The sequence below is a fragment of the Triturus cristatus genome, chromosome 3_2, assembly GCF_964204655.1.
Source record: "Triturus cristatus chromosome 3_2, aTriCri1.1, whole genome shotgun sequence".
NCBI classification, from domain to species: domain Eukaryota; kingdom Metazoa; phylum Chordata; class Amphibia; order Caudata; family Salamandridae; genus Triturus; species Triturus cristatus.
The window spans coordinates 282754251-282781079 of NC_140584.1; the positions used below are offsets into that span (position 1 = coordinate 282754251).

General features: G+C 43.4%; 1 protein-coding gene, 8 non-coding genes and 1 pseudogene across 16 annotated transcripts in view; all 10 read right to left on the bottom strand.

The window, feature by feature from the left end:
* Positions 1-118: 118 nt before the first annotated feature.
* LOC146857108 (uncharacterized) overlaps positions 119-26829 on the bottom strand; it is a 94062-nt gene continuing 67351 nt past the window's right edge. For 4 of the 8 annotated variants that reach the window (XR_014979850.1, XR_014979851.1, XR_014979853.1 and 1 more), the window contains 12 exons: positions 26708-26774; positions 26047-26229; positions 15668-15836; positions 7521-7585; positions 6577-6634; positions 5914-5971; positions 5486-5524; positions 5247-5292; positions 1379-1400; positions 1142-1202; positions 884-950; positions 119-404 (listed from right to left, as the gene is read on the bottom strand). The gene's annotated coding sequence lies outside the window, so the exon portion shown is untranslated. Of the gene's footprint in view, positions 405-883; positions 951-1141; positions 1332-1378; positions 1401-5246; positions 5293-5485; positions 5525-5913; positions 5972-6576; positions 6635-7520; positions 7586-15667; positions 15837-26046; positions 26230-26707; positions 26775-26829 lie in introns of those variants that run through there. The other 4 variants (XM_085647626.1, XM_085647625.1, XR_014979852.1 and 1 more) reach the window with 3 other exon arrangements.
* LOC146857109 (small nucleolar RNA SNORD99) lies at positions 473-547 on the bottom strand. Its single transcript, XR_014980285.1, has one exon. It is a non-coding gene; the product is annotated as a small nucleolar RNA SNORD99 (small nucleolar RNA).
* LOC146857110 (small nucleolar RNA SNORD49) lies at positions 1021-1091 on the bottom strand. The gene has a single exon (XR_014980354.1). It is a non-coding gene; the product is annotated as a small nucleolar RNA SNORD49 (small nucleolar RNA).
* On the bottom strand, positions 1274-1334 carry LOC146857111 (small nucleolar RNA SNORD49). Its single transcript, XR_014980349.1, has one exon. It is a non-coding gene; the product is annotated as a small nucleolar RNA SNORD49 (small nucleolar RNA).
* Positions 1476-1547, bottom strand: LOC146857112 (small nucleolar RNA SNORD65). Its single transcript, XR_014980394.1, has one exon. It is a non-coding gene; the product is annotated as a small nucleolar RNA SNORD65 (small nucleolar RNA).
* On the bottom strand, positions 5362-5431 carry LOC146857113 (small nucleolar RNA SNORD65). The gene has a single exon (XR_014980389.1). It is a non-coding gene; the product is annotated as a small nucleolar RNA SNORD65 (small nucleolar RNA).
* LOC146857114 (small nucleolar RNA SNORA44) lies at positions 6200-6327 on the bottom strand. Its single transcript, XR_014980369.1, has one exon. It is a non-coding gene; the product is annotated as a small nucleolar RNA SNORA44 (small nucleolar RNA).
* LOC146857115 (small nucleolar RNA SNORA16B/SNORA16A family) lies at positions 6712-6846 on the bottom strand (annotated as a pseudogene).
* On the bottom strand, positions 7774-7916 carry LOC146857116 (small nucleolar RNA SNORA16B/SNORA16A family). The gene has a single exon (XR_014980297.1). It is a non-coding gene; the product is annotated as a small nucleolar RNA SNORA16B/SNORA16A family (small nucleolar RNA).
* On the bottom strand, positions 26298-26372 carry LOC146857117 (small nucleolar RNA SNORD99). Its single transcript, XR_014980291.1, has one exon. It is a non-coding gene; the product is annotated as a small nucleolar RNA SNORD99 (small nucleolar RNA).

The window sequence follows — 26829 nt, forward strand, 5'->3', positions numbered from 1 at the left end:
ACCACGGTTCTCAGAAAGCCATCCACAATGGTGTCACCTTTGGTAAAGTAATTTGCCTTGCCGCATACCATGCATCAAGGTATAAATACGCTTGTAGGACCACAGAACACTACAGAAGTTGGCGATTTGTCAAACGGTACATTTTATTCTGTCAAGTGTGGTACATCAATGATCAAGTCCAAGTAAAGCACATCTCGCTCTACACCACATTTTAAACTTACAAATCAGGACAAGATGGAGGGCTGGCCAGTACACATTAGATCAGCCAACGTTCCTTTGTGTCAAAACTAAAAAAGTCCTCTTTATTCTTTCCATAACACCAGATGCAGCCACAGGACCACACCAAGTAAGAGCATTCAGCACTAGCAATCCATAACACGCTTGTGTTAGAACGTCCAGTAGACCTGAAAGGGAGGAAAAAAAACACATTAGGTGGCATAAAAACACGACGAGCACAAAGTCATATCAAACAGGCTGGTCTCAGTCCCATATCCGCAAGCCTCATCCAGTGAGTCAGCAGGTTGAAATGGTATCATCACCGACCAGATTCGAATTATGTACCCCGCATCAGATTAAGAGAAAGCGGGAGCCCCACCAACAGGTCTCTGGGACGGGATTAATTTACCACCCTAAAAGGCATGGTCCCCAAGACTGAGATGAAGTTGGCCTAACAAAATGCTGCTCCTGGAACCACCCGCCTTTTAGGTTCTATTCGGTAATGCCAACATACAAGGCTCCCCGTGAATTTAGTTAGTTCCAGAACCACAAACTATCCTAGCCGCTGCTAGGGGCGAGCAAGTTTGAAGCCAGCAGTTCACCCTGGGTGCAGCTGGACTACGTTAAAGGGAGTCTGCATCCACAGCTTGTCATTGCTGCTACTTACATGAGTGCAGTAGTCGGCGGGCTTGGTCCACTGTTCGCAGATCAAGGCTTAACCACCAACAGGGGTCCTGCAATTACAAACAAAACTTGAAGAAACCAAGACGGCCACAAATTAGAGCTATCCCATAAACAGCATCAAGTCAGAAGTTACAAATCGCCAGTTATCGCATCGGTCGGCTTTTCCTATATCCTTGGGATTCATCACGTTGATGCACGAGTGAATAAAGACAGTGACATATATGCAAGAGAACCTACTTACCACTGCAAGCGAAGCTAGTGTGACCCAGGGAAGGCACGCTCATCACCCACGGTACTCCTTGCTGTAGAAAGGCAGGGACAGGGCATTAGATTCTAGCCGAACAGAACAGGTTATGGTAGTTCAGCCATGGAAAGTCAGAAACAGAAAATTCGTCAGTTGTCGCATCTGACGGCTTTTCCAGGTCATCATTCTGCACAGAGGAAAGGGAGACCAGAAAATTGAGAAATGCCATCTCACCTGAATCTTAAATTCTTGAGCCCTGTAAAGGAAAAAACTAGGGTTAGCGAGTGACATTTTAGAACTATACAAGCTACGATTTGTAGATTTACGATGGACTCAGAAAAACCTTCTAATCACTGGCAATCAGCCGGTAATTCCAGCTATTTCAGTTTGGTTTTCATCATGGAAACATCTCAAAAAGCCACTAACTCGGTGGCTAAAGGTGAGGTAAGCCTGTTTTAATTTGTGGCAAAACTAGAATTCAAATGTAACCTCTGCACAAAAAGAGAACATTAACATTTAGTGACCACAAAACCCATGACTCGCTTACAAACTGGGTGCAAAGGAGGCGGGGCAACTTTACTTGCAGACCTGGCACTCCCATCTCAAGTTCAGACATGCTTTCATTGCACAGAAAAGGTTTCAAAAAGCTGGTTTTATACCCAGGAAATTGCTTGAAGTTTTAGGCTTCACGTAACCAGAAAATATAATCTAGTTCAGTTCCCTGAAGCCATTCAGTCTAGGTGACATACGACAGAAGTGGACAAGTCACTGTGTGCTAATAAGTCACCTTCATGGGTGAACCTAGTTATAATTTCCCACTCAGTGGTAGTCAGGTCGGATAGTGTAGTTTAAGGCTGTGTTGTGACAAGATGACTCACGACCAATGTAGGCATTTAATCAGATAACGCGTTACTGGGATTGAGCTAGGCTACATTTAATAGATGGTCGGCAGATCTGGTATAGTCCGTGATCTTTGGCAATCTTCAATTTGCATAGCGTTTGCTCATATGCATCCTTGCTTAGTGCAGCGTGACTAAGGGTCCATTAATCACTACCTGAAGGCGAGAACTTAAGCAGTCTAAGTTTTGATCAATTTAAACATTAACAGTTTTCATTTAATGCAAGCAAAAATCCATGGCTTCACCATATACTTCAAATATTCAATGTTCTACAGAATTGGTCCACAAAGCCTACTGGGGTCCGTGACTGCATAAGAGTCTATACAAAGTAGCAAAACGAAGATTCAAAAACGAGACTGCAGGGATTTCAAATCTGAGGCTAAAAATTAAGATCGTATCTTCAGATTGCCGGGGGGGAAGGAGTGAATGTGCATCAAATCAAAACAGTAGTATAAGATACGGTCATGGTTAAAAATCAGACCTACAACAGTATCCTTATCATGTCTCAAGACAAGCTGGAAATTACGAAACATTTAAACACAACCATGAATCTCCTTCAAGATTTGGGATTCATCATAAATATGGAAAAGTCTATCTTGATTCCCTCTCAAAGTCTAGAGTTCCTGGGCTTCAACGTGAATACCGTTCTTTCCAATCTAACCCTCCCTCACAAGAAGGTTGCCAAAATAAGGAAAAATGTTTCTCATACTCTTTCCAAAGAGTCTATCCATTTAAAAGACCTGGCCAGGATACTAGGACTCCTTTCTTCTTCCATCCAAGCAATATCACCGGGTCCGCTCCATTACAGGGGCCTACAAAGATTAAAGGCTTTAGGCCTGAGGAAGGGGCTCTGGTACCAAGACTCCGTTGCTCTCTCTCAGGATGCCCGAGAAGATCTTCATTGGTGGTTGAAAAACCTCCAAGCCTGGAACGGGAAAGCTATCTTCGGCAATGTACCAGACTTTACCTTAGAATCAGACACGAGCAACCAGGGATGGGGTGCCCGCTTAAAAGACTTAGAGACAGGTGGAGGGTGGTCTCTGGAAGAAAAACTCCTTCACATAAATTCTTTGGAAATGCTTGCAGCTCTCAATGCAATTATGAGTTAAGGAAATGTTAAAAAACTCAAACATACTAATACGGATAGACAACTTCTCAGCTGTCTCCTATATAAATCGCCTTGGGGGCGCAAAATCAAAAATTCTATCGGAACTTGCCCAAAGAATATGGTATTTTTGTTGGGAACACAAGATTACCATAAGAGCAGAATTCATCCCTGGGTCTCAGAATGTGAGAGCAGATTGGAACTCTCGTTTCCTCCACGATGCAAGCGATTGGAAATTGAGGAAGGAGATCTTCTCTCAGATTCAAGTGATTTGGGGCCCAATAGAATTAGACCTCTTTGCCAGCAGGCTGACCCACCAAGTAACGAGATACTTCAGTTGGAGACCGGACCCATATGCATCAGGAGTGGATGCCTTTCTACAATCTTGGGCAGGGTTCAAAGCCTACGCTTTTCCCCCCTTCTCAATGATTCAGAGACTATTATGGAAAGTCAAACTCGAGTCTTAATCATTCTGATAACCCCCTTCTGGAAATCGCAGGTTTGGTTCCCGGGGGTGATGGAGTTGGCAGTAGACTTTCCTCTTCTGATTCCCTCATCCCCGGGCCTTCTCAAGGGGCCAGACGGAGAAGAACACCCCTTGGTCGTAGAAGGGAATTTGAACCTTCTTGCTTGGAGGATATCAGGAATTCAGAAAGATATTCTGATCTTTCAAGAGAAGCTAAAAGCCTATCGGAAGATTCATGGGCTTCAGGTACAAGGAAAAGATACAAGGGCATATGGAGAAAATGGTCTTGTTGGTGCCTGGAGAGGGGTTTGGATCCCGTACTTTGCTCTCTTCAACAAATAGCTAACTATCTTGCTCACCTCTTTGACTTGGGTCTTTCCTTTAGAACTATTAACTGCTATAGATCTGCAATTTCTTCAGGTCACGCTCTCATTAATAATATTGCCATCGGTAGCAACTCCCTTGTTAAAAGAGTTATGAAGGGTATTAGACTAAAAAGACCTCCCAAGGCCCGTTACCATTCCCTTTGGGATGTTAATCTTATTTTTAATCTCTTCCTTTCCTGGCCTGTCAACGAAGTGCTCTCCCTTAAAAGGATTTCAATGAAATTGGCTACCCGTTTATGTTTAATTTCCTTTAGAAGGGTTTCTGATATTAGAGCTCTAGAAATTTCTAACAGATTTTACTCCTCTGAAGGGGTCCATTTTGATATCTGGAAAAGAACGAAAACTATGTCTAAATCTATCTTTTATCCTTATTTCTACGAATGTGAAAAACTATGCGTTGTTAATTGTATGAAATGTTATGAAAACAAAATTTCGAATTTTAGAGATTAATTCTGATCAACTTCTTTTATCCTCTGTTAGACCTTTTAAACCTGTAAGCTCAGCCACCCTTGCCAGGTGGATAAGGACGATCATGCATGAAGCTGATATTGACCTTTCCAAATTTGGAGCTCATTCTTCAAGGGGTGCAATGGCTAGCAAAGTATTCTGGGCAGGAGGTTCCCTTCCCGAAATACTTAAAGCAGCAGATTGGTCTAACGCAGCTACCTTCTCTAAGTTTTACTTGAGACCTATTGAGCATGTTAGCAGTGTGACTACATAGCTTTAAACATGCATAATGGTAGCCTCCGGTCTTGTAATGAAATGACGATTCTCCAATTATTATGCAGAGAGAATCTTGATTTCATTAAAGACAAACGGAGGCTAACATTATCCCACCCTCCTATCCCTGAAGAGGTTTGGGTTCAATTCATTTACATTTTGAATGTATTAGTATTTCTTCACTAATTTTGTTAAGATTATTGTTGTAATACCTTACTTTAATAGTCCTTATACATTTGACTATACATTGTATCCCCTTTTTTATCTTCAGATAACAATATTAAAGACTAATTGGATTCTTCTGGAGTTTCAAGTTGTTCAGCTGTGTCATCGCAGCCCACGAGGAAGATGAGAGCCTACTCAGTCCACTCATCATATTGTCAACGTTCTACTTATTATGATGTATTTACATTCTTTAAAGGGCTGCATGTTTGGGCAGCAAATAAAAGTATTTGCATAATGTTAGCCTCCGTTTCTCTCTGCATAATAATTGGAGAATCGTCATTGTACATTAAGAAACACTTACCAACTGATGCAGCGCGGTCTTCAAAAACGCTGCGTCGCCACTGGGGCTACAAACATAAAATGTACTGTCAATATGCAATCAGTACATAACACTACAATGTAACGGGCTCGACAGTGTTCAGAAAAACAGTCTCACCACAAACAATCTGCCGGTAATTCCAGCTGTGTTAAGTGGTATCATCATTAACACCAACCATTATCTTAAAATGAGATTGTAGTAATCTAAACTGCATGCCTTACCTGGACTAGCAGGGCCAAGCACAGCTTAGATTTGTTCACCTGAAAAAAGAAAACAGACTCGTTGAAACCGGAGGCAAATTGCCATCGTTGCAGTATCCTTTACTGTCACCATAGCTCAATTGACCAATTACACTGGGTTAACTGGTCAGTAGAAGCATTCTAAAGCACGACAAAGTAGGCTAGATAAATCTCGCCTACACACTAAACGATTAATAGAAGTGTTGTGTCTTCAGAGTTTCATAATCAACAGAACATTCTGTGTGGTGCATGAACTCGTCATCATAAGACACCAAACCCCACGACAAGATAAAATGCAGCATACAGCAACAACGTCCAAACTACTCAACCTGGCTGTCCAGAACCGAATGTGCAGTACGCTGGCTTCTTTACGCGCAGGACATTTCGTTAGTACCAAGGCATTAACTCACCTTCATTTATCAGCCACGAGGCACTGCGGGGTCTGCCTCACCACGTGGTGTCAAATACCTACGAGAGAACAGTGGTTATTGGAATTTGTAATCAAAATCAGAGGGGAAGTCTCATGTTAACCATCACAATCTACGCACGCCGCATGCAATTGATTATCCACACATTTGACTACCTGTCCCAGTCAAGGGAAACAGGAGGCAATAGGAAGGTTTAGGCAATGCCTCTCGATCTAAAGCCCGGAGGCAGCAATTGGGCCCGTATGATACGCAGTTATTAATTCACAGCAGTTGTAGGACAGTAGAGTGACTGCTACAAATACAGATCTGAGCTGCCAAAGACCATCCGGCTTACTCTTGCATGACGTTGGAGGTCCTTAAGCTACCGCAAAGCTAAATTCCTCGGTTATCATGCAGCTCCGCACCAACGGGGCTACTTCGCCTTAATAGAATAGTGACCAAACTCCAATTTAAAGCAATGTGCATTGCCAGTGGAATTGACAGGAGCCAAGTGATGCGACAAAGTATGCGGCAAATTTGCACTTTAGTTCCCGTTTAACACCCAAATGTAGCGATATGCAACGAAGGGCTTTAACAAACGGCCTTCCACTCAAACGTTTTTCAGAACAGGATATATTTATATGGAGTACATAACTCGAGCCTTACCCAATGTATCTGAAGAGAAGGACTCCAGCTCCTTTTGGTATGGTCTTTAGGCATCTTCCTACCAAAAAAAAAAAAAAAGTAAATCAAAACTAGCCCTTGCCACCTTGAAAGTGATCTAACCCCCAACACAACACGTTATGTACTTCCCTGAAATGTTGCTCCTCAGAAACCATCACACTGAGCAGCGACTGTCAAGAAAAGGCGATTCTCTAGGCTCAATTCTATCCACATAAACCACAGCAAGTCTACATGGCTTGGATGAAAGCCACAAAATTAACCCCGAGCGGAGCTTAGATGTGCATTATTCAGTAAGATTTGATGGTCCAGGGGCTATGTAGGCATAGGTCAGGGCATCTCAAGTCATAGTACCTAACAAATAGAATGCATTGTTCCACTGCACCCGAGTGAGCCAGGAACTGAACTTGCAGTACAACATGTTAGTCAAAGCGCTATTCGGAGTGTAGGCACAAAGCCATTAGGGACTGGTGAATCAATTGGAAGCAGCCAGTCTGCGTTTCAATTTCAGCTGGACAACAGGCAGATGTAGCAAGAACGCCTACTGGGAAGCATCTTTAAGTAAAGCTTTAGGGATACACTGACACTACATCGGAGGCCTCCTAACATTCCATATTATACCCACATCAAATAGTGTGTAGAAGGAGCAGTTTAAGGCTTATCCAGTTATTGAATTATCATTCGTGAAATATGTCAAACATACTCCATTTTGGCAGAACCAGTTAGCATCAACAATATGTAAAGTTAACGTGGTATTGTACCGATGTTTAAGGCGCCCATTTAGATGGAGCCATTCCACCATACTTTGCGTTTACACGTTACATATTACAGTTGGATCTACACACAAGTGACTGCCCTAATACAAAAGTAGTCCATGGGGCACTATTTAAGGCCTAAAATCCGACAACGCCGCCCCGTTAAAGACTTACCTATTACTTGGGGTCCAGTTCATCTCTAGGCCACGCTGCATATATGCCTCTTTCGAAATTCAAATCTACAAGTAAAGTTAAAAGTACTGTCAATTAAGCACCTGGTGGTCATTCATATTAATACTAGACTGAACTAATAAGCAACCCGATTGGGACAGTGATTGAACATATATGGCATGCAAAAAATATGGATCATACGCCCAACCCTGGTGGGTCACTTACGTCCTAAGTTTACATATACAGCTATTAGTAAGTTTGTGTTTCCCTGCAATGTTGCCAGTCCACTACACAGCAAATGGAAACTTGCGACCGTCAAAAGAAACATTTGCTTTTGGCACCTGTTTGACCACACCAGCAACCCAATTTAGTGCTAGCATGGCTTCGATCAGGGCCTGGATTAAAACCACAGGATAACGTGGTAACTTGCATAAAATGCCTTTAACCATGACACATTTAAAATGTTAATTTGAGTTAAGCATCTGGCATACAACGCGCTATTCGGAGCAACCAATACGGTCTGCTCCATTGTATGTAGATTTAAAGCTGCTTATAGTAAAAGCGCGACTAAGCAACTCGGCTGCGTGGAATCAGACTACCACAAACTGAATTTAGCTTGCCGAGTTTAACTAATAGGCTAAAAGGACGTAGATTACCCTGCAATGTCAGAAACTCAGCCGGTATTCAAAATAGACGAAGCAGCTCGTTTCCCCATAGAGGGCAAAATGAAGCAATTGCAAAAAATAATATTTTTCGTTAGCATATATCGTTTATTAGCACGCACTTGGCCCACGCGAAACAGGTAGATTGGTAAATGGAAGACGTATTAGTGAATCGTGGCATTTCAAACCCATAATAAGTATTTAAAATAACCTTGAATCTAGTACGCCCAGGAAAAGCGCAGACTGAGTACAAAGTCCTCAAACGAGAGCACATCAAAGATACGAGTTAATAAAGACAAGCACTAACATTCCAAGAGACGCCATTGTCGCTGAACCACGTGGCCCTCAACCAAAACGCAAACCACTCCACCAAAAAGCACTACGCCACACCAAATGTAACTCGAAAACATAGCTGTAAATAAAGTCCCTTATACTAGACTAAAATGGTAAATATTTTGAGTTGTAACATATCAATTGAGAATAAAAAATCAGCCCCTTCCCAGCGAGAGAAGCGATAAATTCAGTACACGTTCCGTACTATAAATACAATTAAAACGTTTTCCTATTCACATAATCGGTCGCTAAGAATTTGTGCTCGAAAGCACAATTTACCAAGCAAAATGAAAAGCGCGTTACTTAGGCGTGGAAGCCCCCAGTGATCATGGAGAGTGCCAGTATTGGGCAGACAGGGAAGTGCAGCTCTGACTAGATGATCTTTGATGTTTTTGCTCTATTTGAATGCAAAGAGGTCTGTCAAGATTAAGTATACCGGCATTGATCACATTCCAATCCTTGAGTACACTTTTACGAAATGTATTTGAAGGGGAGAAAGTAGTGACGCATACAATGCGGTTTTGCGTTTTCTTAGGTTTGGGCACTAGAAGGCAATCTCTGGGACAGTACCATGCTCTTTTGCAGGCAGTACGCATCAGTCTCTTGGGGTATCCCCTAGTAGCCAGTTTGTTGCTTAACGTTTTGGCTTCTGTGAAGTAATCTTCTTTAAGGGTGCAGTTACGTTGTATGCGTAAAAACTGGGAATAGGGTAAGGAATCTCTCAATGCTCTAGGGTGGTTGCTGTTATATTTAAGCAGAGTGTGGCGTTCCGTAGGCTGAACAAACTGGTGATTAGCCGACCGTCTTTGTGTACTATATTCAGGTCTAAAAATGCGATAGATGTTTTGTTGTGTGAGAGTGTAAATTTAAGCCCGTCGTAGTTGTTAAACCAATGTAAGAAATGTTCAAGCATAGTTTGGGTGTCATGCCAGATCATAAAAATATCATCTATGTAGCGTTTCCATAGAGAAATTGCAGAGAAAAAGGGGTTCTGCTGTACAAATATATGATTGGTTTCAAGGGCGTTCATGTACAGAATGGCCAAATTTGGGGCAAAAGCAGCTCCCATTGATATACCTTTCGTTTGCTCGTAAAAATGGCCATCAAATAAGAAAAAGTTTAGTGAGACAGATCTCAAGTAATTGCAAAATGAAGATGGTAGGGACAGCGTGTGGTCTGGCGCGTGTGTCCAAGATACCCTCAATAACACGTAACGAGTCTATTTGGGGAATGTTGGTGTATAGTGTATTCAACATCGAGAGTGCAAAGGGTGTCAGTACAGGGGTCAAAGGTATGGTTTTCAACTAGCGTGATCATTTGTCTACTGTCTCTGACATTGCATGGGTGGTCGGTACGAAATCTTTTATGAAGAAATCTACGTAAAGACCAAGGAGCTCAAGAATAGAACCAAACCCTGAGACGATAGGGCGTCCGGGTGGAATGAGTTGATCTTTATGGATCTTGGGGAGTGTGTAGATGACAGGCGTGCGTGGTGCCTTGGAGTCGAGAAACTGGTATTCTAATTTGGACAGAAATCCTTGGTCTAGACCGGATGTGGTCACTTGTAGGATAAGTTTCTGTAGTTCAACAGTGGTGTTGGTGGGAAGTTTACAATAGTGGTCTGTGTTCTCTAGTTGTCTTAATATTTCATTCTTATAGCTGGTGATTTCTTGTAAGACTATGACGCCCCCTTTGTCTGCAGGTTTGATAACAATGTCGGGGTTGGTCTTAAGTGTGTCAATTGCCGATTTTTCAGCCAGTGTAATGTTGTATGGAATAAAATGTTGTTCCTTAGCCATTTGTGAAAGGTCGTGGAGTACAAGTTTCTCGAATGTAGATATTTTCGGTGGAACCATATTCGAGGAAGGAGAAAATGTTGATGCGGGTCTCAAAGAGGTGTTGCATTGTTTGGGGGGTAGGGGATTCAGTAAAAAATAGCTGGGAAGTCTTATTTTTTGAAAGAATCTCAGTACCTTAGTCTGGAGGTCAAGGAAGTTAGTGTGGGTGGTAGGCACAAAAGATAGGCCTTTATTGAGTATGGATATCTGAGTCATTCAGTTGATATTTGGTTAAATTAAAGGTGGGCAATGATAGGTTGGGGAGTGTCCCATTCGAGGTGGGAGTATGTCTAGGACTGGCGTTATCCATGGGGTGAGAATTGTCTGGTGGTGCAGAGGTCACTTACCTGAACCTTTGCCGGTACCGATTCTTCATCCAAAAGCTCAAGGCCGGAAATAGTTTACTCACCTGCATATTGATGATTGGGTTTCCTCCAATAGGAGGACATTGTACTAATTGAAAAAATGCGGGTTCCACTGTTTACATTGAATAAGTGATATTGCAACAAAGTATCCTTGGTTCTATAAAATAAATATACGAAAAGTAATATTTTTACATACCACTGGTCTTGGATTTAGTCAGTGTGTGGAATCATTTCTTGCCTGTGTGCGCACAACCAATGCTTAACACTGCCCTGTGATAAACCCAACTGCTCACCCACACTAACACAAAAGAGCATTAGTGTTATCAACTTTAGCCTCTGGGGATCCACTGGACTGTGCATACTATACCTTACTATGTTGTGGGTTAGAAATCGCTCCCCACCACCCATAAATGCATTTTCAAACGTACCCGATTCATGGCAAGGCAGGTTGTTATTCCATTGTCTTCTTTTTTATGTTTGAAATGCTTTATTTGAAGAGAAACATAGCGAACGACAAATACAGGTCATATTAAGAGCATTGTCATACAAAGTCAAAAGGAGAGAAAAAATATTACAGGGTCATTATAAGCTCAAAAACCTTAGGGACCTGAGGAAACAATACGAAAAGCATTTTATAAAATTTTAAAGGGAACCGAAAGGAAAAAGAAAGAGGGGGAAAGGAGAGAAAAGGGGAAGGAGAAAGGAAAGAAGGGAAAAGAAAGGAAAGGGGAGATATGAGGCGTCTTAGTGAAGAGTAAATGGTATAGTCGGACAGAAGATAGATAAGATAGAGAGAACAGATAAGGCAAGAGTAGGGAATATTTGAAAGGCAGGGAATAAGAATGTAAATATAAATAAGGTAAAGAGAATAGAGAAGAAGAAAGAAAGAGGAAGGGTAGAGCCGGTGTGCTTCATGGGGGCTTGAAGTTCTCAGAGGATAAAGGAGAAACAGACTTCGAGTTTAGAGCTTTAGAATCAAGATAAGTTGTGAGAGGCAACCAGAATAGATCTCTGTTGAGAGTAGGAGTGGAGGCAGCAGCGAAGCGAACATCAAGCCTGTGATAGTGACAGAGGGAGTTCCACCAACATTGTATCGTGAGTTTAGAGAGATCCTTCCAGTTGGAAGTAATGTGTTGGAAAGCCAGAGCCAACATGAGATCTAATAGGCCTGAGGAACTAGAAGGAATGTCAAGAGCGTCAGAGATACTACCTAAGAAAAGAAGAGGAATAGAATACGGAATAGAGATAGAGAAGAAGCGAGAGACATAAGGCCACACCTGATCCCAAAGTGCTAAAGCAGAAGGACACAGAAAAAGTAAATGATACAGATCAGCATTAGGGGCAGAGCAGGTCCAACAGGTAGAGTCTTTATCAGGAGAGAAGCGAGAAATAGAGAGGGGAGAGAGATAAAGTCTATGATATAGAAAGAACATAGACTGAGTTAGAGAGGCAGAACGGGAGATTTTCAAGGATCTGACCCAGACCTTGTCCCAAACAACTATAGACCATTCGCAGCCCATATCAAGTTCCCAAGCAATTTCCAATTTGGATTTTGGACGAGTCGGATTGGGGGAAGAGAAAAACTTATAAATAAGAGAGGCTTTGGGAAGAGCAGAGAGAATCTGAAGAAGCGAGGACTGGGAAACAGAAGAGGGTGACAAGGGGAGAGAGTAGTAGACCTCAAGGATAATGGCCATTAGGACAGAGAATCTATGGAAGAAAGACTGAGGACAGTGAAACAAGAGTCGGAACCGAGGAAAAGAACACGGGAGAAAGCCATCAAAAAGCTGGTTAACCCATATCAGCCCTTTAGATCTCCACGCAGTCCAGCAAATAGGGCGATTATGGAGGAGAATAAGTGAGTTGTACCAAATCGGGGAGGCCAAAAAAGATTCGCGAGAGATCGGGTCCGAGCGGACTAGAGCATGTAGCAGAGAGGTAGTATGTTTAAACAGGGGTAGAGGGGTGGTTAAATTCTTAGCAGTGAAGTGTACAACTTCAGAAAGGGAAAAAGGAGAGAGGAGTGAACGTTCAATGGAGAGCCAAAGAGGAGCTAGAGGGGAAGGCGTGAGTACCAGCCAATTAGAAGCCTGACGGAGAGAAAAGGATTTATGGTAGAGACGGAAATCTGGAAAGTTGACTCCGCCGTTAGCCTTTGGTTTACGAAGGACAGTAAGCGCAATTCTCGATTTTTTATTATTCCAAAGAAACTTAGAGAGACAGGAATCTATGCGTTTGAAATGGACATCAGGGATATGAACGGGGAGCATGGAAAGAATGTATATGAGAATGGGAGAGATCATCATTTTGATCGAATCTAGCCGACCCCACCAGGAGAGAAAAAGGGGATTCCAAGAAGAGAGCAACTTATCTATACGGGATACTACGGTAGTGAAGTTGAGCCGAATAGACGAAGAAATGGAGTTGGAGAACCAGATTCCAAGGTATTTAATTTTAGAGGGATTCCATGCAAACCCGGTAGCTGAAAACTGGTGAGGGAGACAAAATTTAGTAAGAGGCAGAATCTCAGTTTTATCGGAATTGATCTTGTAACCAGAAACTTGAGAAAAGGAGTTAAACTCAATTAATAAGGCCGGAATGGATTGGTCAGGATCGGAAATAAACAAAAGAATGTCATCTGCATACGCAGAGAGTTTCAAGTGGGTTTTACCATAAGGAAAGCCAGAGATAGAAATGTTGTTTCTAATGGACGAGAGAAACGGCTCTAAAGCCAGAACAAAAAGTAAAGGGGAGAGAGGACAGCCCTGGCGGACACCACGCTGCAAAGGAAAGTAAGAGGACGTTCGGCCGTTAACTAATACAGACGCCTTAGGAGAGGAATAAAGTAGAGAAACAAGAGAGATAAAATTAGGGCCAAAGCCGTGCCAACGAAGGGAGGCAAACATAAAGGACCAATCTACTCTATCAAAAGCCTTCTCGGCATCCACTGATATAGCAGCTAGAGAGGAGTTAAGAGAAGGTACTTTGTTGAGAACATTAAGAAAAAGACGGGAGTTATCTGAGGTAAGTCTACCCTTTACGAAACCGCATTGTTCCTTACCGATAAGGTGTGGGAGGAAAGAATCTAAACGTCGGGCAAGAAGTTTAGCAAATAATTTATAATCTACATTAACGAGGGATATTGGGCGATAGTTCTTACAGAATTGCGGGTCACGACCATCTTTGGGTATTAAGCAGATGGTAGCCTCGTGAAAGGTACCAGAAGCCGTGCCGGAGGTGAAGAAGGATTGAAAAAGAGAGAGAAGTTTGGGAAGCAAAAGATCTGAAAAATGTAGATAAAATTCCACAGAAAAACCATCCGGACCCGGAGATTTACCCTTGGTTAGAGATGTTAAGGCATTGTCCAATTCGGTGAGAGAGAGGTCAAGCTCAAGATCAGGGAAATTAAGATGAGAGGTAGAGGGGGCAGGAATTTTGTCCAAGTAGGATTGAATGAGAGTAGCCGAAGGGGGGGATTCAGGGGTATAAAGAGATTGGTAGAACTGCTGGAATTGGGCGAGTATATCCTCTTCCTTGTGGAGGAGACGGTTATCGTTGGAGTATATTGAATCAATCAGGTTGCGCTCCTTGCGGGACTTAAGATAGTTGGCCAAAAGCTTACCTGACCTGTTACGACCTCCGTAGTAGCGGGCGCTGCTGCGGAGAAGCAATGAGGACGCATTGTCAGTAGAAATTTTGTTGAACTCGAGTTTGGCACGTATAAGGTCTGGTACAACAGTTGGAGTAGAAGAAGTGTAAAATTTATGTTCTAAGGATTTGATATGAGAGAGAAGGTCTTTTTGTTTCTTAAGATAAGATTTCTTTTTCTTTGAGACAAAGTCAATCACAAAACCGCGAGCCGTAGCCTTGAAAGAGTCCCAAATAACATGAGGGGGTAGAGAAGGATCAGAATTAAGTAGGAAAAATTCTGTGGCAAAGGAAAGGAAGGAAGAAGAAAAAAGGGGGTCTAGGAGGAGAGAGTTATTAAAGCGCCAGCGGGAGGATTTGGGGTGAGGGGGAAGAAGATCAAAAACGGTGACAATAGGAGCATGGTCTGAGATAACTATCGGCTCTATAGATGAGGAAAGAAGATTTTGAGAGAGAGATTGAGAGAGGAATATATAGTCAATCCGGGAGAAGGAGGCATGAGGGGGTGAGAAGAACGAGTAGTCTAAAGAGTCAGGATGGAACAGTCTCCAAGAATCAAGAAGGTGAGATTTGGAAATAGTGTCAAGGAACTGTGTATGTGATTTGTGGGGGGTGAAGCGGGCAGAGGATTTGCGATCAAGAAACGGATCAACAATTTGATTACAATCCCCCCCTAGAATGAACAAAGAATCGCTGTGTTGGAAACATTTAGAAGTTATTAGAGGCCAAAAATGACAATCAGGGTGAGTGGGGCCATATACATTAAAAACAGTCAAGGAAACAGAATTAATTAACAACTTAGCTAAGACCCAACGACCCTCAGTGTCATTTTCTTGAAAGAGAACTTTACATTTCAACTTCTTGTGACACAAAATGGCCACACCATTCTTTTTGTTAGAGGTAGGAGAAAATAAAACCGTTCCCACCCAACCTCTTTTTAACTTAAGAGACTCCGCCTCAGAGAGATGAGTCTCTTGCAAAAGAACCAAGTCAGGGGTATAAGAGGCTAGATGGGAAAGCACTCTCTGCCGCTTAATAGGGCTAATAAAACCTTTCACATTCCATGAAATAACTTTAAATTAAATCACAATAAAGTGTGTCAGGAACAGAGAAAAAAGGAGTAAAACCAAAAAACGCCACAAAGAAGAATAGCGAACAGAGGAAAGACAAGAGCAAGACAAAAGAAAGTCGAAGAACATGGTGAAAAAGAGAGCAAGAAGAGAGGAAAGGAAGGAGAGGGGCGAGAAAAAGGAGAAGAAGAAGATACAGTACATATCCAAAACGGACGACTGAAGGAAACATACCTGAAGGGGGAAGGGAGATGAGAAGATGACGACGATGGGGTGTGGGAGGATTCGACAAGAACAGCCCTCCGAGCCGGAGAGCAACAACTCACCGCAACAGGACGGATTATGAGGAAGACGGACTAAATGGTATGGAGAGGATTACACGAGGGTTGGTCAAACAGAGAATCTGGGGAAGGAAAAAGAAACATGATATGCAGGGATCATGGGAAGGTAAACAGTACACAAACAATTAAATGCAAAAACAGAAACCCCAAACGACAATCGTTATGTAATCACATCAGATAAAAGGAGGATCAACTAGGAAGGGAAAAACTCCAGCAAGAACCTGTAAGGAAAAAAGACCAATCAAGTAAATAATCAACCAGTAGGAGGATTGGATGTGTCCATGCCAGCATTAGTCTGAGTGTGGATGAATTTCTTGAGCTCAGCCGGGTCTTGAAAAGTCCAAGTGTTGTTCTGGTGAGTTACCTTGAAAGTACAGGGGTGAAAAAGGCCATACCTAGCACCCATAGAACGTAGGGGAGCGCGAAGAGACAGAAATTCTTTTCTTCTAGCAGCAGTGGCACCAGAGACATCCTGAGAGAGATAGACTCTCTGACCCATCCAAGAAATTTGGCGTTTCGCTCGAGCTGTGGAGAGGATCAGGAGGAGGTCAGTAAATTTAAGAAAGAGGATAATGACCCCCCGCGGTTTGGTGGAGGAGGAGGAACGAGGATCAAGTCTGTGGGCTCGTTGGATGCTAAGAGAGGTGGTAGCAGGAAGGTCTAACAACTTCAGGAGAAAAGAAGAGAAGAACGTGACAGGATCATCCCCCTCCAAAGATTCCGGTAGGCCATAAACGCGCAGGTTATTCCTCCTGTTCCTGTTCTCCAAATCCTCAGTATGCTGCTGAAGGGCAAGAAGAGACCTCTCCAAAGAGGAAATGCGATGGGAATTTGACTGAATATCTGGAACCTGCTGCTCCACAGAAGAAACACGGGCCTCCATAGTTGACCATTTGTCCTCAAAAAGCTGCATCTTAGCGTTAGTCTCCTCCACGAATGGGCGCAAGGCGCGAATCTCCTCAAGTATCAACTCCATAGAGATAGGGGGTGGAGATGACTCAGGAGGAGGAGGAGAGGCGTCCGGCTTCATGCGCTTAGGTAAGGAGGCAGGAGGAGAAGACTTACTGGAAGAAGATTGTGCTGAAGAAGAGCGGGAGGGACCTGCTGTCGCCATTTGCTCTGTGGAAGGAGACTGAGGAGAAGGGCCTGATGGTGAGGAGGAGGCAGAGGAAGGCGGAGCCTTCGAAGGCACAAAGACAAACTTCGGATTGCGAAGTTTGCCCATAGAAGCTGGAGATGTGCCAATGATAGTGAGCGAAAGTCAAATAAGCAGGCCAACACAAACAATCTGGGTTCAGAGGCAGGGGTTATCAATGTGCCTACATGACCAGACCAGAACCAAATAGCCCAGCGATTATCCGAAGTGATAGAGGAGACTTGGAAAGGTCATTGAAAAACTCCGGGGTTGAAAATGATGTGAGCGAATATTAGGAGGTGTTTCCACACATAGTAAGCAATTAAATATGGATGTCCAATACCACGTTTAGTACCACATAAGGCTTGGCAGAGGTATCCTCAAGATTACATGTAAGTCATAGAGAAAGAGCCCCTGGTTTAAAATCCATCTCCAAGCGTCACAAAAAGCATAGAAAAATAAGTGAAGTCATTCTCTGAAGGATTAAAGTAGACATGTAATCATGTAATCCTCGGGGAACAGCTCAAAACCACAGAGATATTCACCTACCAGGGAAGTTGCAATGAGCTCTTCACACAGCTGCTCCTTGAGAAGCGATTAGGAAGTGGGAGTTACTCCACATTGTCCTGGAAAGCAGAGCGCGTCTGAAAACAGGGAAAAAAAAAAAAAACTGCTGTTCCAGGTGCGCGCGCTGGTTACAGACGAGCGCTGCTGAGGAGACAAAATGGCGGGCGTTCTGAGGAGCGCATTCAACGCGACGAAGATAGCGTGTTTTGAACGCAAGAGGGATCACCCTTGGCTCCCCAGGTGCACATCCCGTTCTGCAAGCTGGACCGTCTCTGCGGCGCTGAGAAAAGAGGCTGGAAACTGGTATAATCAATCCGGGTCCATCCCGGTGCGGCGGAGCTCCGGAACTAGGCGGCCATCTTAATCGGCGTCCAAGCCACGCCCCATTCCATTGTCTTCTATAATTACCGAAGTGCTAGCCAAATCCAGGTTCTGGTTTCAAGACTACTCTGTGGCTCCTATAAATATGCACATGCTTTTTATTCGAACATGGCTATTAAGTCTCCAATTGACAACTGGTTACAGCTTCAAGGAAGAGGTTGCTTCAGCTTTAAATTCCTCTATTGGATTCTCACCTAAACTCTAGAAAGTACCAAAGAATCTAGCCATTCAGACATTAAATGGAACTTTTCTTGGTGCCAGACTGCATTGCTTTGCTGGACTGTTATGGCTTGTTTTGCAGTGGCTTTTCATTTTTCATGGATATAAAAAGGTCAGTTCCTTATATGCTTACATAGATATCTTGCATTCATTACTGAAGCTTTTATTTCGGTAAAAAGTATACATGTATTGTGCCTATGAAGAAAACTCACTGCCTCACAAATGTACATTTCTCATACCAATTCCCCATTCACACCGTGGGAGATTTGCTGGAGAAAAGGTAAGCTGAGATAATACATTTGTAAATATATGCCCTAATCATTAATGCAAGCGTTAACTTCTGTTCTCCTCCAGTGTAGTTTATAACTAGTTGTATTACACCATTGTTGTATGACTGGTTGGAACCCACCTCAATAGTGTAAAACTTGGTGGCAGTGGTGGGGGCTTGTGGGAAATCATAATAAGCAGTATTAAAAGTAATTAGCGGAGTGTATGCAGACTTAGATGGGTTAAGGTAGGTAAATTGACAAATCAAAGTAGAAAGAACAGGAGATAAGTATGGGAAAGGAAGTGAGATGATAAGTTGAATGTGCATGATGGGAAGTAGAGCAGACAGGAAATTGATTCTCACTGGCATGTCTAGACACAATGTCCGTCACTCGTGCATTAATGTCAGATTTGTCTACGTCGGTTATTCACAAATCTGTTCTATGCAAGTAGGAAAAAACATCTGTCCTTGTATGTGAACATGGAACGGAGTTGAGTTCACTTGAAATGTTATTAATTCATGGTGGACTTGGCCTTTCAGCAGGGTCACCCCCAAACTGCCTTCCTCCTCCCCTTTTTGATAAAAATTCATTTGTTGGCTTTAGAACTCAGAGCACTTTACCACTGCTAATCAGTGCTAAAGTGCAGTCCCTAGTTAAGTGCACTATATGTGCAAACAGCCTGTAAATTAAATGCTACTAGCTGGGTCCAAACTGGAATGGCATGGTGAGCAAAAAAAGTGATAGATTTAGGACCAGATCTCTGTACTGGGTGAATGTATGACATTGTTCTGCATTCTGTTCATCCATTGTTTTTTACACTAGAGGGCCTGCAGCACCGATTGTACTACCCACTTCAATAGCCCCCGGAATATGTCTCAGGCCTGCCATTGCAGAGCCTGTCAGCAGATTGAAACTGTCATATCAACCTGATAAGTTAACCCTCTTGCCAGGCCTGAACCAGTGGCGTAACACAAGGCGGTGTGGGGGGTGGCGGGGGCAAAGCTCCAGGGGGCCCTCTCATCCAAAGGGGTACATCCCATGTATTTCGCAGGAGGGCCCCCCTCAAGTTGTTACACTACTGGCCTGAAAATGCCTTTAATACCTTCAAGTTACCCCTAAAGGTAGGCCCCGACCGCACCTAGGGCAGGGTGCATTGTATTTAGAAGGTTGGACATGTACTCAAGTTTAACATGTCCAGGTAGTGAATAAATGGTTTCACTACTGCAAGGCCCATCTCTCCCACAGGTGCACATTGTATTACATTGTGTAATACACAATTGGACTGGGCTCCCAATTTTTTTTTTAAAGCACAACTTATGGTAGAGTTTGATTAAGTTGCAAATCAGAAAGTTTTGCGTTTGACACAATGTGGGACAGGTATGCCCAGACATGGGTTCCATGCCACTGAAGTAAAGGTAGCCTGGCTGATAAGGTGATGCCCCGAAACTGGTCCCAGAACACTTGTTTCCAGTCCAGGACATGGCCTGCATATGGCTGGGTCTACACTGGAATGGCATGGGGAGCAAAAAACTATGGATTTAGGCACAGATCTCTGTATGGGGTGAATGTTTGACATTGTGCAGCATTCTGTCCAGCAATTGTTAGGTCTCGCCTTGCTATCGCGTAAGCGATCGCAAAGCGAGACTATTGTAAGGGGGCATTTTAAAGTGCTCCCAAAAGCGGATTGCATGGCGAGCACGCCCACAATCACGCGCATCGTGCCGCCATGCAATCCATTTGGCATCGCACTTCAAAGGGTCCGCTCCCCCGCCAAGCGCGCGCGCCACGCTCCGCCGGGCTTGTCATTTTTACTCTTCTTTCTTCTCCTTCAATCTAACTTTCACTTTAATTTCCTTTCATCCTTCCATATTTCCTTCCATAATTTGGCACTCTGACATTCCTTCCTTCGGCATTCTTCCCATTTCCTCTTTTTGCTTTTTAAGCATCTTTATTTCCTTACTTTTTCAATATCTCGCTCTTTCCTGGTCACGCTATTGGTTTCGCTCTTCTGTTTTTCTTTCTGTCCCAGTAAGTCGAATTATTTGTCAGCCCATAACGCTCTCCACTCATTGAGTGTTTCCTTAAAATTGTATTTAGGAGTTTGGATATACACACGCAATAAGAAGAAGCCCTAAATAATTAATGTATGTTTTATATACACTCAGCCTACCAGGTACAGTGGCGGCCCCCGCTTTAGCTGCTAAAATGGCTCGTGGCAGGCGGTTGTTAAAATGGAATTATAAAAGTGCAGGTACTGAACATCTCAGTTTACCCATTTGCTACTGAGAAGTTCTGCGATTCTCTCGGTAAACATGTTGCAGACTTCCGAGAAGTGTTGGTTCCCTCTCGCCCTTTCAAATTATGAAATGTAATCTGCAACGCAGCTGGTGCTCGTGTAAAGCGCTCCGACACCTAAGGGTCGAGTTCGCGCTATATAAAAATGTAACAAAAAAGGTGGGCAATTACTCAGTACCTGCCAATGTAAAGCACAACTGACAGGAAGAGCGCGCATAAAACTTAGGGGCATATTATCAAGCACGGCGTTAAAATTGTCGCCGCTTTAGCGGCAGAAAACTGCCGCTAAAGCGGGGATAATGGGCTTGATAATATGCCGCAGAGAATTCCCATAGAAGCCCATGTTGACATCAGAACATGAGCTTCTATGGCAATTCTCAAGGGCATATTATCAAGCCCATTATCGCCGCGTTAGCGGCAGTTTTCTGCCGCTAAAGCAGCGATAATTTTAACGCCGTGCTTGATATGCCCCCTTGTTTTTACAAAACCGAATACCTGTCCCACGGACTGCACAAGTAGTCAGCCACCTGACTGCTGGTCAAATATTTAATACAAGTGGTGGATAACTCTACACGCGGGCTACCTGAAAGCAAGCTCGCAAAAGGATGGAGAAGGGAAATTAGATATACATGTATGTAGACAGAAGAAGAAAAGTAAACAATAAAGGAAAGAAACAAGGGTAGTCATTGTTCTCACCCATTGCGTACAACTAGTAAGAAACACAACCCCCTCCTACCCTTTGTACTTGCCCGAGAGCTTTGCAGGTTCGGTAGGGCTACAACAAGACGTCTTCTGCGCTGAAAGGGAAGACGGACAACGCAAATCGATGCTGATCAGCAAGACATGGGGAAGACGAAACCAACTGCTATTTTGCAACAAGAATATGGTGTTGGGGATACTGCAGCACCAAATGTAGTGAAACGTCGAGAAACGCGTACATATAGCAATCAGGTTAAATATCGCCAGTGTGTGAATTGAGATCATATGCTACGGATACCCGCTGTAATGAATTTTAAAATCGTTCTAGATGTTTATTTGAATGTTAGTTATCAGAATATAGATGGTAATGTTAATTTCCAGATTAATCAGCATCAACAAGTCTATATGATTGGCCAGTAAATATTAGAAACTAGTCGCAAATTAAGCGACACCTTGTATTTTCAAAATGTTACGTCGAAGCCTAAGAAGGACAGATGTAATCGATAATGCGTGTGGTTTTAGAAACTGTATAACTCTGTTATTTACGATTGATTCACTAAAAATGTACCAAGTATATATCGTAAATTTAGTTATGATCAATTATTTTTTTACATTATGTTTATTTACGTATCATTCTGTAGTCTTATTTTGCTACATTTCTTTTTAACATTGGTCAAGTCCATTACACAATCGCGCTGCTTCTCTTGATGGAGAAGAAAAAGTGTACTAGTTAATCCCTCTACGAAATGTACGTCCTTCCGCTGAACTGTATTGGAAGCGTCGGGGCTAGCATTATTAGAACAAGCATTTGCAATGCGATAGGTCTCGCATTTACACGAGTTTAAGCTATTGCCATTGTAAATGACAATGCCTTTTATTTATGTTCAAAAAACAAAAATAAAAGGCATTGTCATTTGCAATGTCAATAGCTCAAACTCACGTAAATGCAAGACCTATTGCATTGCAAATGCTTGTTTTTCACTTTCAGAAAGTTGGCATTTTCTTACTTTACCCATTCTGTGCACATCTGGGGTGGCAGCAGGGCTTCGTGCATTCTCTCCAGACAGCCAAACAAAGGGGGCTTAGGTGTGCCTGATGGGCCATCAACATCCTGGGCAAGATGTTAGGTAGGATCAAACACCTAAATAGGTGGTGCCTGTCCCCAGACAAACAGCTGCCTACCCCTATAGTGAATCTGGAGCCAGGGTAGGAGACTATGTACTTCAAAGGGATCAGTATCCCTCAATTCAAAGGCACAACTGGGTACAAGTACTGGACCCCCCCCCCACCCCCCCCCCGACACATACTCAATACACTTCTGGACCAGAGGACATTCTGCCAGGATAAAGGACTACCATGCTGCTAAAAGGACGGTCACTGTTGGATTCCTGCTTTGCTGTGCCCGTCCAGCTTCCCTCCTTGGCTGGAGTGCATCTCTACATCTCCAGAACCAAAGTGACTCCCAAGGGCTTGATGGCTGTTCTGGGGAATCGGACAGTTGGTCTCAAGACAATCCTGGGCCCTTGCAGGCAAGTACCAGTGCTGCACGCTAGAAAATCCAGACAACGCCCCAATCATAATGGGTGTATTGACCTCGACATGGCTCATTGCCACCGCTTGCCTGAATAGCAGACACTGCATCACTGACAGTGCAACACAAGTCACTTCTGATATCTCGAACTTTGTGCAGCTCAGCACCAACATTCTGCCACTCTCTACAGCCCAGAGGTTCAATGCATCAGTCCTATGTCCATGACATCTTTGATTCAGCACAGCTTTGAATAAACTATGCCTGTGGGGCCAATAGCAATGGATAGCTTTCTTCCCTCCATGCAGCACCCTTCATGTCTATGCATCCAAGATACTGTTCAGCAGGCCAAGGCGGGTCGCTGTATTCGAACAGCACTCCATTGTGATAAGTGGAGAATCTATTTTTTTATTGTGGCGATTTGAAGGGGCGCAAGAGGCCACCAGTTCCGGAATTTCGTTTTTCTAACCTTTAAGCAAGATACTACATTGGGTTCTCTGGATAGGGTTTCAAAAACCCTTTTTTTGTTTTTAGATTGAATTGGCAGGATTTAGACGTCAGTCGTGGGCATGTGAGCTCGTGCAACAAAAGGTCAGGCCGCTGGAGAGGTATAGTTAGATTGCAGGAATAGGGTTTCAAAGAAGGGCTTGTTGGAAAACTGCAGAAAAACAATGAAGTGGCACATCTGAATATAGCTTAAAGTAGGGTATGCGCAGAGAGTAAGCTACGCAAAATATGGAAGGTAAGAAGGTCATCCCAGCTATAAAGAGCGAAATGGTCACTATGTCTAAATAAATGGTAATGAAAGTTTTTGGGAATGTAGAGCAGGATGACCTGCGTCCAGTGAGCTCTGCTTACTGGAGAAAGCTGAAATGGTTCTAGACTACGTTTTTTGTTACGCCTCACATGCACGCATTTCTTAAAAGCTTTGCAGTTTCAGAGAGCTCATCGCATTCACTCCCATGTCCCAGCAACAAACAGACCATGGTTGTTAATTGCAACACCACGAGACAACAGTACTTGGGCCCTGCCTATATAAACTAGAAATTCAGCCTCTTAGACCCCGCTATGATACTCACCACACTCCATGATCAGACTCCGGCGCAAATTGAGCGCTACCTATATTTTCTACACTGTAGATATGAATTCATTTTCACCCCCTCACTTTACGACACCACAGCAGGCTCGTGATCGGCACTGGGGTCCGAGAGTTGTGCTGCATTCTGCGGGCGGTTCTCACTTAATGTCGGATCGCGAGGGTCGGAACAAGGTAGCTTAAAACCTGTACGCTGGTAGAAACTAGTTGAAATCCCCAATTAAGACTCCTCAAGATGCCCACACTGAAAATTCTTGATCACTTATCTGTTTTGAATTTTTGTGGTCTGACATGTCAACTAGAATACATTATGTGTTGCCTCCTATATTATGCATGAAAAAGCCAAATATGAAATTAGACTAATTATGAAGGGATTTGAAATTTGAAGCTATACTGTATTCACATATTTCTTTGTATTTATATGTACGTCTTTATTTCCTATGTTTGCTATGTAAAGTGCTCTGATACCCGCAAGGGTCTTGTTTGCGCTATACAAAACCGTCAAACTAAATAGTGGGTGCCTAAATTTTAGGCTGCCCCAGTCCACCACAACCAGAAAACCCCAGGTGGCATGGTTTCTAAGCACTGCAAAAGTTTAAACTTCTATATTCCTAAAAATCTCATTTGTTTCACTTGGTGAAGTTCACCGTTTTGGTTTCAAGGATTGCAAATACTTTACACATTGCCTCCTATATTAAACCTGCCTGCTCCGTGCTAAGCTACCAGAGGGTGAGCTCAGGTTTATTTATGAGGTAACTTTGGCAAGGTGAATACCTCTGCCAACCAGAGACGCACATTTTAACAAGTCACCAAATAAGCATCTCTGGTGCACTGGGATTTGAATAATCCGCTTTAAGCCTCTGATGTGCAAAAGCTACAGAATTAGATATTCAACTCTTAGAGCGTATATTCCTTACGGGTTGCAGCGGTGCAGTCAGCCTCGGACCTGCTTTTCTGGATTCTCCCCATGTTGGATACTGTGGCGATTTGAAGTCAGGGCTGACGCCCATCTTTCATTGATGCATGCAGTGTGCCGGACTACCTTCAGGCACTGAGACATTGGCAAAGGTCAAAAACATGTGTGCACTCGAACAGGCAGGCACTGGTTCCTGATCGGCACACCGTGCTGATGTGTAGGTGCTCAAAAGCAGCTACCAACACTGAGGGCCCAGGACTGGCCGAGAGCAAATAAGAGCCAAAAACAAAATGGTACATTTCCACTTGCACAGCATCCCGAGCTTAGGGCCACCTACCAAGTAGTGACTAATATGTAATAAAAGGCGTTTAAGGCTTGGCGAATAGTTAGGAATACCAAGTTCAGGTGGCAGTAAAATGAGCCCACAGGCCCTGCAGTGGCAGGCCTGAGTCAGGTTTGAAAGACTGCTTATGGGTAGCACAAGCAGTGCAGCAGGCCAACTAGTAGAATTTGGTAAACCATGTTACTAGGGGCTTCAATGAACCAAGTATACCAATCATGGATAACCCAATTGCCATCACATTTTAAATTTCAATATCAGCACTGGTCAGCTAAAGAACAAAAAGTTATAAAGCAGGTCAAAAAACAAAGTCATGGGGAACCCATGCCAAGTCCACAGGGTCCAAGAGGAATTTTCTTCCTAGGCATCTGAGGAAGCTATAGTGAGAATGCTGGTTCCAATTTACACTAGCTCGAAGCGGTGGTATACCTCAGTTGGCCAGAGCTTATTTCCTGTATCTACTACTAATCATTTATAGCACCTCTCAATTACATACCCTCCTAGCATGCAAGAATAAATAAAGGCTCGTCACTTGTCAGCCTCCAAATTGGACAGTTCATTAAGCTGCACTTAAGGGAGTGAGCGAGTACAGGGGTAAAGTCCAGGACCACGGTCCTCAGAAAGCCATCCACAATGGTGTCACCTTTGGTAAAGTAATTTGCCTTCCCGCATACCATGCATCACGGTATAAATACGCTTGTAGGACCACAGAACACTACAGAAGTTGGCGATTTGTCAAACGGTACATTTTATTCTGTCAAGTGTGTTACATCAATGATCAAGTCAAAGTAAAGCACATCTCGCTCTACACCACATTTTAAACTTACAAATCAGGACAAGATGGAGGGCTGGCCAGTACACATTAGATCAGCCAACGTTCCTTTGTGTCAAAACTAAAAAAGTCCTCTTTATTCTTTCCATAACACCAGATGCAGCCACAGGACCACACCAAGTAAGAGCATTCAGCACTAGCAATCCATAACACGCTTGTGTTAGAACGTCCAGTAGACCTGAAAGGGAGGAAAAAAAACACATTAGGTGGCATAAAAACACGACGAGCACAAAGTCATATCAAACAGGCTGGTCTCAGTCCCATATCCGCAAGCCTCATCCAGTGAGTCAGCAGGTTGAAATGGTATCATCACCGACCAGATTCGAATTCTGTACCCCGCATCAGATTAAGAGAAAGCGTGAGCCCCACCAACAGGTCTCTGGGACGGGATTAATTTACCACCCTAAAAGGCATGTTCCCCAAGACTGAGATAAATTGGCCTAACAAAATGCTGCTCCTGGAACCGCCCGCCTTTTAGGTTCTATTCGGTAATGCCAACATACAAGGCTCCCCGTGAATTTAGTTAGTTCCAGAACCACAAACAATCCTAGCTGCTGCTAGGGGCGAGCAAGTTTGAAGCCAGCAGTTCACCCTGGGTGCAGCTGGACTACGTTAAAGGGAGTCTGCATCCACAGCTTGTCATTGCTGCTACTTACATGAGTGCAGTAGTCGGCGGGCTCGGTCCACTGTTCACAGATCAAGGCTTCACCACCAACAGGGGTCCTGCAATTACAAACAAAACTTGAAGAAACCAAGACGGCCACAAATTAGAGCCATC